At 37.0% G+C, this 10256-nt stretch overlaps 1 protein-coding gene across 1 annotated transcript in view; it reads left to right on the forward strand.

Moving 5' to 3' along the window:
• The window catches only part of LOC109927520 (runt-related transcription factor 3-like), a 160322-nt gene that overhangs the window by 109193 nt on the left and 40873 nt on the right, over positions 1 to 10256 (forward strand). The window lies entirely within an intron of this gene.

A 10256-nucleotide genomic window follows, 5' to 3' on the forward strand; every position in this document is an offset into this window, starting at 1 on the left:
AGCTGCTAGTAAAGCTCAGCAGGTCTGGCAGCATCTGTGAAGAGAAATCAGTGGAAGGGTCACCGGACCCGAAACGTTAACTCTGATTTCTGTTCACAGTTGCTGAGCTTTTCCAGCAACTTCTGTTTTTGTTCCTGCACTTCATTGGTAGTTCTTATCAGTCAAAGTCTGAGAACTGTCAACAAAGAGGAAGGATCAATGTCATTAGTGGCCAAACTGAGAGTACAATTCTTTTAAAAAATGAGACGGTTAGATCTGACTATGCAAGTATTTAAATAGAGATAAGAAACCCGGTTAAGAAGAGTATATCTCCTTACGAGCAAAGAAAATGTTCAGAATTAGATTTCCTGAGAGTGCCAATGCCATGTAAAATTTCTGAAATGTGTGAACAAAATAATGCCTCCAGCAAACAGTCATAGATATGAAACTCTATTAATTCCAAACTCTATAGATGACACTATAAAGGATACAAGTAACATCTAAGAAAATACTGTCAGTCAGGAAGTGGAAGGAAGAGAGGAACTCAAGAAAATGGCAGTCACTAGAAAAGTGGTACTGAACAAATTGTTGAAGCTGTAGACTGACCCATCCTCAGGCCTGATGAACTTCATCTTAGAATCCTCAAAATAAGTGGCAAATGAAATAGTCGTTAAATTGGTTTTAATCTTCCAAAATTCCCCACATTCAGGGAAGGTTCCATTAGATTGGAAAACAACAAATGTAACTCCTTCATTCAAAAAAGGCAGGGATACAGAAAGCTAGAAATTACCAGCCAGTTAGCTTAACATCAGTTGTAATGAAGACATTACAAAATATTATTAAACAAGTCACAGCAGGACACATTTAAAAACTCAAGGTAATCAGGCAGAGTCAACATGGTTTTGTGAAAGGGAAGTTACGTTTAATCAATTTATTAGTGTCCTTTGAGGAATTAGCATGTGATGTAGTTAAAAGGAAACTGGAGGATGTAAAATACCTAGAATTACAGGAGAAGTTTGATAAGATGCCACATCAAAGGCTGTTGTGCAAAATAAAAGCTCCTGGTGTAATGAGAACATATTGCATGGATGGAAGATTAGCTGGTATAAAGGAAACAGTGGAATAAATGGGCCATTTTCTGCTTGGCAAAATGCAACAAGTGATGCAACACAGGGATCCATAAAGAAGCTCAACTATTTCCAATTTATAGCAATAACTTGGATGAAGGGATGGAAGATATGGTTGTCAAGTTTACTGATGATAAAAAGATAGGTAGGTTAGAATGTTGTGAAGACGACATAAAGAATGTAGATTGATTAAATAAACAGGTGCAGATCTGCACATGAAGTGTAATGTGGGAAAATATGATGTTTTACAGTTTTGCAGGAAGAATTAAAAAGATGCACATTATCTAAATGGTGAGTGGTTGCATGGCTGCAAGATGCAGAGGAATCTGGGTGTGCTAGTGCCTGTATCGCAAAAGGTTAGTATGCAGGTACAGCATGCTACTAGGAAAGTTAATAGAATGTTATTTTTCATTGCAAGGGGAGTTGTTTCAATTCCACAGGACTTTGGTAAGACTGCATTTAGTAATTGTGCATAATATTGGCTTTCTTATTTAAGGAATGACATAAAGGAATAGGAAGTTGTTCAGAGAATGTTTACTAGATAAATATCTGCAGTGGGCACATTATTTTAGTTGCAAAGTTTGGTTAGGCTGGATTTGTATCCATTGAAGTTTGGAAAAGTTAAGAGGTGACTTGATTGAAACATTAGATCCCAAGGAGTCTTGACAGGATGGATGTAGAAAGAATATTCCCTCTTGTTGGAAAATCTAGAACTAGGAGTCACTGTTGCAAACTAAGGGGTTGATGATTTAAGAGACAGATAGGGAGACTTTTTTTCTCAGAGCACCACGATCTTATTGTATAGTAGAGCAGACTTGAGGAGCAGTGTGGCACAGTCCTGTTTCTAGTTCATTTATTAACAGCTATGATGGGTGCATTGGATGTACTCAGTGTTGGCTGTGATGTGATAATTTGATGGAGGAGACTTGATTTCATTCAAATAAGTATCAAAAATAATATTTAATCTCTTAGGAGAGTTTAAGTATTCCCTGTTCCATTGTGGAATGTTTGTGATATACAGAATGACTAATTGAGTTATTAAAAAGTAAAATGACCACATATAATATTAAATAAACAACTTTGTAACTAAGTCACAGATGTTTGTTCGCAACTGAAGATCAACTCTGCATCTAGCATATATGGTTTAACACAAGGTTCCCATGAATGAGCATATTAAGTAAGAAAGTGCCAGCAAAAAGCTATCAGACTACTTGATATATTTTTGGCACCTCAAGGAGCCTTCTTGTGGCACACTGGTAATTTCCCTACCCTTAGACTGAGAGGCCCAGGTTCAAGCCCCCCCCCCGCTTCAAAGGTGTATAATAACATCCCTAAAAAATAGGTTAAATAAAAAGATATATATTTGATGTCCTAGGAGGTTCTTATGGCACAAAGGTACCTCTGAGCCAGGAGCCCAAGTTAAGTCTCACCTTCTCCAGAGGTGTGTTATGCCATATCTGATCAATTGATTAGAAAGTACCCATATTTGATATCCAATATGAGGATAAGAAAGATTCAGTGCAGGCTTAATGATCTGGGGACATCAATTAACCCTTTGAAAACATATCATTAGGTTTGAATGACTGCTGATGCAAAGCTTAAAGAAATAAATTAAACATTGCCTAGATGGCTAAGGATAATTTTAAATATATATACTGCTGCAGTGAGGAAATATTAAGATGAGTTTGGCTCCTTCTACATCGAGGAACAAGTCAAAGGTTGCATTTCTATTACATGGTTTCATTGCCAATGTTTTACCTCTTTATCAAAGTTGAAGAGCACATTTATTATAGATTTTATAATCTGAAGTTTTCCAATATAAAACTTTCCTGTTCTGTTTCACTTTTAATTGCCAAATCTCAGGTGAAAGTGCAAGATCTGTAGCTTAGAACTCCACCAGATGAGAAATACGTAAGAGAGGCAAGGTGAAGTAAAGTCAGAAGTTATGATTCAGTGACATCAACCTCACATTATAAATACCTGTATGTTGTAAGACGAGAGGAAATCTATAGGATCTGCAGTTCTGCAGCTTTGGTGGTCACTTAAGGTGGCCACTTAACTCACTTTGCCAGCTCAATGCCTAAAAAATGCATGAATGACAAACCCACTTTCAGATTCCAACACGGTAAGATGACCAAGAGAGACAGCATGCACAATTTACATAGATTTAGGCCATTGTAATGTCAATAAAATGGATGGATAAATGTAGTTCAAATCAAGGCTAAAATGCAATCCTGTTAGAATTATGATTTTAAAAACAGGACTTTTGATATTGCACAAATTCATTTTTCTTTAAGATATATTTGTTCACAAGATGTGGGCATTGCTGTCTCATTTATTACACTTCCCTAATTGCCCACAAGACAGTTAAGAATAAACCACATTGCTTGGCTCTGGAGTCATATGTAGGCCAGACCAGCATAAGGATGGCAGATTTCCTTCTGTAATAGAGATTAGTGAAACAGATATGTATCTACAACAATCAACAGTGGCTACATCATTACCATTAGCCGAGATTTTTGTATTCTAAATTTTTATTGGATCCAAATTTCACCAACTGCTGTGATTCAAGCCCATGTCATTAGAACACTAACCTGGGGTTCTGGATTACTAGTTTAGTGACATTACTACTGCACCACCACCTACTATTATGATTTAAACATTCCAAGTCATTATGATTTTAAACCCATTGCACTAAATAAATGTATGATTTTGTTATCATTTGCTACTGTAAACAGTGGTGTGTGCCATGGTGAGAGTACTCACTCTGTTGTGCTGAGGTTACTCCATGAATGATTAAATTTGGCTCAATACTTTTCCTTTTCAGTTTCTCCTCACTTTCCATCCTGTCCCCAATGTATTGTCTAGTTGCTTAATTTTCGTCCAGTAAAATATTATTCATATCTTCATCCTGTAAGTGAGGGTTCAGCTACTCGCAGTTTGACCGGCTTCTGTCCTCACCTGCCCTCCACACATGCGCTTTTCCAATCCAGTGGAGCTCCCAATGATAATGTTAGGAACCGAATTTCAGACTTTTGCACTGACCACAAAGCAACAGGCTTTCATGGGATGGTGTATGTCATTTAACTGGCTCAGGTACTCAGCGGTCACTAGTCAAGCCATCACAGGAGTGCTTCTACCATCACATTTCCAGAACTTTCTGATCCAAATATAACATTTCTTGGCTAAACAGTTATAGCTTTCATAAGCAGTTAAAAGATCAGTGCAGTTTCTTTAAATTAATTTCATCTGCAAAGGCATTTGTTTCATTATCCAAGTATTTTATGTAAGAATTTGTTGCAAATAAACATCTCATAAAAAGAAGTAAACATTTTAAAAGACCATTAAAGGGAATTAAACTATTGATGACAACAACTCTTTTCCTTCCATAGCCCACCAATCTTGTTTTAAATAGTGTGAACCACACATCATAATGTGAGTTAGTTTCTAAATAAGGGATATTAAGTACAGGTTCATAGCAATGATTCTCCATGCACATTGCCTTTATACTCTGCATAAATTAAAATGAGCATGCAAGCAAATAATGTGCACTGATTTTGGGCTGAATTTGTGTGCTGGCTGCAAAACATCAACACTTTGCAAACATGCAGGACAATAACAAGTTAGATAAAACTGTACCACCCACTTGCACCATTGCAATATCCACAAAGCTCATGAACCTGCCATGCTGCCATGCCTTTGAACAGATCTGTAGTTCACTTCTTGGTTAGTACAGTTTATTATCCATTTCACAATTGTAACAAGCAATGGCATGGTGGCCCAGTGGTTAGCACTGCTGCCTCACAGCTCTAGGGACCTGGGTTCAATTCCAGCCTTGGGCAACTGTCTGTGTGGAGTTTGCACATTCTCCTTGTGTCTGTGTGGGCTTCCTCCTGTGGTCCAAAGATGTGCAGTTTAGGTGGATTGGCCATGCTAAATTGCCTGTAGTGTTCAGAGATGTGTGGGTTATAGGGGGAATGGGTCTGGGTAGGAATCTTCAAGTGTCAGTGTGGATGTGTTAGGGTGAAGGGGCTGTTTCCACACTGTAGGGATTCTATGAATGAAATGTCAGGATAAATAAAAATAAACAGATTCACAACAGCACACAAAATTCTAAAGTGAGGAAGGATAATTTGAAAATTTGCACAAAGACTGACTGGAATTTGATAATAGTTTTAAGTTTAGCCATTGTGGTGCTGTACCCCAAGTGTTCTATTTCAGAACTGACTATGCTATCACAACCATGTTATAGATAGTGTCTTGGGTCCTTTTTTATTCACTTATGGGAGGTGGGTGTTATTGGCTGGGCCAGCATTTATTGTCCATAACTAGTTGTCCTTACATAATTGTACTGTTTCCAAAATGTGTTCTAATAGAAAAGATTTGCAGTGAGATTATCATGCTGCTTCTACAGAAAAATAATAATCAATCTAGTGCATGTGGTGAACTACACCAGTCTTTTAGGAAACCATCCAAAACAAATAATGTATTTAATTATTCCCCATTACCAAACCAATGAGTGAATAGTCAGCCAGCACGTCTATCCAGGTTTACTTGGATTTAGTTACTTGATATTATACCACTGAGGGAGTTCGTAATGAGTGGGAGTCAACAAGTTTAAAACATTATCTAGAATCCCACAAAGTAGTGTTGTTGGTGCTGAGAACTGTGAAATGCCTAATGCAAAGGTAACAAATTTCTTGAAACAAGAGCCAAAATTTAGTGGTGAAATGTTGGGTCAATAATGACCAACTTGGGTTCATTAGTGGTTATTTCTTTTGCACCAACTTGCTCAGACATTATACAATTCATCTCTGGGGCATGTGGCTTGAATGCACACCTTCCGGAGCAGAGGTAGGGACACTACCACTGTGCCACAATACATGTCATTTTTGATTATTGCCTGAGTAAAATGATGCTTTTGCTGCAATATCGATCATTCATCATATTCACCGTTTGATGGGACTCACAAAGATCAATCCTTATCCTGCAAGATATCAAATAAAATTAAAAGATCTATTGTGATGTACAACTGTACAAACCTGTTCACTGAGTCCAGTGGAAATGTTGAAAGCAGTTGAAGACCACACTTGTGCAGCTGCAGAATATCAAATAACAAGTTTACTTTTATTTTAGCTTATTTGCTTTTGATTTTTAAAAAAAATTTCTTCAGTGTTATCAATCCCTGAAACTGTACATTAAAAGTAGAATACTGATCAATTCATAGTGTGACAGAGCAAAGCGTGAGAGTATTTTTGAAAGTTGCTAATCACACCTCATACTAAAAGGGTTAAGCATGTAACACACAGATATAAGAAATGTTACTTTGAATGCAGTGTATCGCTTTGAGGAGATGATTATCATCTATGCTTTTCCGTTAAGAAACCGCGCCTGCTGGTATTTTTTAAACACTGAGTACAAAATTGTGGTAGAAAGTTTTTAACCCATTAAGCACTGTAATACCTTTTCTTGCCTAAGTTCATGCTGCATATTGCTGGTAATGAGATAAAGGAAAGCATTGTCCACTCGTGTGAACTCCTGTTATCTGATACTGACATATTATTTTCAGATGGTTTGCAAAAGACAGTATCAGTGGTTGCACTCTGAATAAGGCTCTGCATTCTCATAGACCAGAACCCAGTTATTGGACATTTCTTGGTGGCCTTGCACAGTTGTAACATTGATGAAATTTGTTACGAACCAAAAATTAAAACATAAAAAATATTAAAATGAAAATGAGCTCTTTGAGTACTTCATGATATGACTGCACTATCTAAGCAGCTGGTTTGGTGACAATATGGATTGGTTATAGCCAAACTGGTGTGACTGAATAATGGTTAGATCATCACAGTCCCTTAAATATAGAAGATTAAAGGGCAATCTATTGGAAATGTTTAAGATCATTCAAGGACTAGATAGGATTGATAGAAAGAAACTGTGTCCTTTAGTTAGAGTTCAGAACAAAGAAGAATACCTTATACTTAGAGCAAAGTTGCTCAGGTGTGATATCAGAAAGTAGTTCTTCACTTAAAATGTTGTGGAAATCCTGAACTGTATCTCCCAAAAAGCTTTTGAGGTTGGGGATCAATTGAAAATCTCAAAACTGACATTTGTTAGACAACGATAATAAGGGTTATAAAACTAAGGCAGATAAACAGAGCTGAGAAACAAATCAGCAATGATCTAACTGGATGCCAGACAGACTGAAGGAGCTGAGTGACCCATTCCTGTTCCTATATTCTAAGGAAGAAGCAAGTTCAAACTGACTACACATATCTGCCGAATATGTTTATCTATGATTCGCATAAGTGTTCTCAGGTTTATTACACATCTCTACATGAATGGAGAATATATGTGGAAATTTTCTGCCCCCTTAAATAAAAATCATCTGATGAAAGACTTTGTTTAAGGCAATAAAACACTAAGGCAGTGGCATCAAACTCACATTGACACCAAACCACTCTGACAGTTTCTTTAAACGTAAATTTGCTTATTGTTTCCATGGAAGAGCTGAGTGACACAGAGCAGTTTATTTACATCCATAATTTTTGGTGTGTGCTGCATACTCATTTGTAACACACGTTCCTAAGATTTTTGTAAACTAAGTTCTTATGTTGCATACATCTGGATGTTATATCGATTTTTCAATATTATTTGACATTTAAAAGAAAAATAATCACTGACTGTTCAATTTGTTGAATATTTTTGTACATAATGCTCAATATTGTGAGCTGCTTCTTTTTTAGTTTTTGTAATGTAGTTCACTAATGAGGAGCACAGTGAAGTATTTGACAATTGGGTGAGAATTTGGAGAAATTTGAACTTTACCTTTAAGTTGAAAGAATGTTACAAAATTTGGATTCCATCAATTTGACAATTCAACAAGAAATCAGTGGTGTGAGACTAAGGAAGGCAGCACATAGATACCTACTTTTAAGGTGTAGATATATTGGCCCTAGGGAAAATAGATACATTCTTGTACCCCCAAACATTTGTGAGTGTACTTGAAGTTGGAGACACATTCCAACTATTAGGAAAATTAACACAAAATTAACTGAACTGCAGAAACAGAAACACAACTGCCATCGTCAATGCAAATGGAAACCCAACTGAACCATCAGTTATACAATTAGAATTCCAACTTAACCATTATGAGAACAGAAAAACATTTCAAAAGTACTAATCAAATTAACCATCAGCTGCAATTGTACGGCCACTTTCATCATAATGCAAAACAGCTCAAGGCGAATATTGATGTGAAATTGGCAGCTACATGAAAGAATCCAGTCCCAATCCGACTCCTGATTGCATGAGCAAGGTGATATGACACCTCCTCAAAGGCATCTGAAACTATGTGGGCGTTTTGGAAAACGACAAACAGTTTCAAGTTGATGTGAAGCCTGAATGAAATATGTGGTCCAAATTAGTTAGATCCTAGAATTTCACATTGAGTCCATTTGAATATCAGGAGTTTTTCCCAATTGACTGGAATAATATTTCCCTTCAAATCAACAGAACTAAAGTCTGTTTACTTGGTTTTCCGTATTTAGTTACTGTTTGTGGTGTCTTGCTATGAATATGGAAATTGTCACACTGTCTCTGTAAGGTAGGTGAGCGGACTTTATTGTTGTGATCTCAGATATTTAATAGATGTGGTAAGGTGCTATATAAATGAAACAATTTCTTGTAAGGAAGTGAATCTTACAAGTCATGCCCTTCTGCCATCAGTAAGAACAGCCAAAGGGATACAGCACCACTGTGCACGGATGTAAACACATGAATTACAGCTTTTTTTTCTAACGGACAGAGTGAGAGGCGCAGCCCACATTATAATGTGAGACTTGCCAGCAGTGCTTTGCACTTGACAGCTATCGACATTTGATTTTTAGAGTTTTAAAAAAGGCCAGCCTAAAATGAATGCAGAATTGGCTAAACTGTAATAGCTGAACATGCAACAAAAATAGGTGTGTATCTACCAAATAATAATTTCAAGAAATGGACTTACAACTTTGAAACACTTTAAAACCGCTGCATACCTTTTAAGCAGTCGCTTTCCATTAGCTGGTAGCAACAGTCTTGTTGTAAGGAATACAGTCGCATTTAGGGAGGGAAAAACCATTCCTGTAAATTGTGGACATGTAGATTACCTTATCATTAAAGGACCAGCACATTCATGTCTCACTTTGTTTCAAACTTCACAGAATTATTTTTCATCTTAGCGTGTATTTTAATATTGCCAAAGATCATTGCATAGGCATTTCATTCAAAAGGCGGTATCTGATCTGGCAATGAACTTAGCCGAGACTTTGCAGAGAATCTACAAGTAAATACCAAATATTCTTTAAGCCACAGAGAAAGAAAATGTCAGGGAAAGATTCATTAACTGACCACTTTGATCATCAGTGGGTGAGAATTTGTTTTATTGAACAGGAGCTTGTTTCAAGATGAGTTGTTTAGGTTTGCTTTTTTGGGATGAGTGTTTTTTTTAATAAATTAAACAGAAGTATCTTAATTTATCACTTACATTAAACCAGGCAATCTCACTTCCCACTGCTTTATCTTTGTGGAGGCAAATGTGAGAGACCTGTCACCTGTGTCCATATACTGTGTAGCCTATAATTATACAATAAATACACACTTGATTGACAGATGAGTGGTAAACTTAAGCTGAAAAATTGTACCAACGAAACAAGATCTCCTAGTGAGATTTTGGTAAGTGTATCAATGGACAATTTGATCTTAGAAAACTGTGATTATTGATCCTATTTCATTGCCCAATCCAGATTTTTAAAATTTGCATTCCCCAATCAACTCAATACAAAGAGGAAGAAGCAAATGGGAGAAATGATGTAATTGTGGATGAAATTTAAGCAAATAGATAATGGAATGTTTCCCTTCTACCATCCCCTTGACCTTGTGGTTTGGCGGAAGACAGAGTCATAAAGTCATACAGCACAGAAACAGGCCCTTCGGTCCAACTCGTCTATGCTGACCACATATCCTAGATAGTAGGAGCTGCAGATGCTGGAAAATCTGAGATAACAAGGTGAAGAGCTGGATGAACACAGCAGGCCAAGCAGCATCATAGGAGCAGGAAGGCTGACATTTCTGATGAAGGGTCTAGGCCCGAAACGTCAGCCTTCCTGCTCC

This window comes from Rhincodon typus, chromosome 27 (genome assembly GCF_021869965.1).
Source record: "Rhincodon typus isolate 14 chromosome 27, sRhiTyp1.1, whole genome shotgun sequence".
NCBI lineage: Eukaryota > Metazoa > Chordata > Chondrichthyes > Orectolobiformes > Rhincodontidae > Rhincodon > Rhincodon typus.